Consider the following 1214-nt stretch of genomic DNA (forward strand, 5'->3'; position numbering starts at 1 on the left):
CTAGAATTTGTGATTTGTGAATTGGTAATATAATAATATTTGCAATTCAAATTATCTCTTCTTTCTATGGTATATAATAATAATCCTTATAAATAATTAGTCATCATATCCATAATATACGATATATATCCTAATCATGTATATAAACCACGCAAAAACGAGCATAAACGTGTTCTTAATTTCTTAAGCCTCGCATAATATACTGATTGCTTATAAATCTAACTTATGGAAACCATTTGACTATACAAAATTATATTGATGAGTCGGTTTGAACTTTGAACTTGAAATTGTCATATTTTAGTTAATGTATGTGGTTCATTCTACTTGAAATGGGTATATTTTATGTTGTGTTTGACTAAGTTTTATTTAAATTCTTCTTTAAGGTTAACGTGGTTTTCAGAAGAGGATCATTAGAAAAATAATTAGGCCTTGTTTGCTTGTTCGTTAATAATTTATAGAGGGAAATGGTAGTAATATATAAGATGCCTCTCTGATTTGATTATATATCGTTCCTTCAGTATGAAAAAAGATAAGGTTCACCTATATATTACTACATTAACAAAATTAAGTGTTAGTTTTACGTGATCACCATCGTGTATTTAATTAGATGACAATATAAATTTAATAATTAAATCATATATATAGTTCTTATGAAATCAATTAAAGAAAAGATACTTTTTATTTTTATTGGACCATGTTAAACAAGAAAGTAAGCATAACTCTTCATTCATGCCAAACAAAGCCTACAATTTGGGAGAAGGAAGCTAATTAATTAACCCATTTATGTGAAGAAGACATTGAGAGTGATTACTCGTTTGAAGTCTATTGGGTAAGAGAGAATTTCGAGGTTATTGAGACACAAAGGCAATTTATAATTTGTCATTATTTTTTAATGATCTTTGGCTTAAACTTTCTTGGTTATGTCCTATCAACTTTCAACCACAATGGTTTTGGCTGAAGGAAGAGTCACATGGCATTTATTACCAAATAGGCAAATACATCCCTCTTTTCTTCGGTGGAAATACCTTTCTAAGAATGATAGTTGGGTAGAAAAATTAATTTTAATGGGACTATATTCTGTTAGCGAGAGTGAATTATTGGTGATCATTAAGCGAATAATTTGAATACTTGATATATAACTTTAAAAAATTGATATTCTTTTTAAATAATAATAATAATAAATTAGAAAATCAGAATGAATGAACTTTAATTAT

Source organism: Arachis ipaensis, chromosome B06 (assembly GCF_000816755.2).
Source record: "Arachis ipaensis cultivar K30076 chromosome B06, Araip1.1, whole genome shotgun sequence".
Classification (NCBI taxonomy): domain Eukaryota; kingdom Viridiplantae; phylum Streptophyta; class Magnoliopsida; order Fabales; family Fabaceae; genus Arachis; species Arachis ipaensis.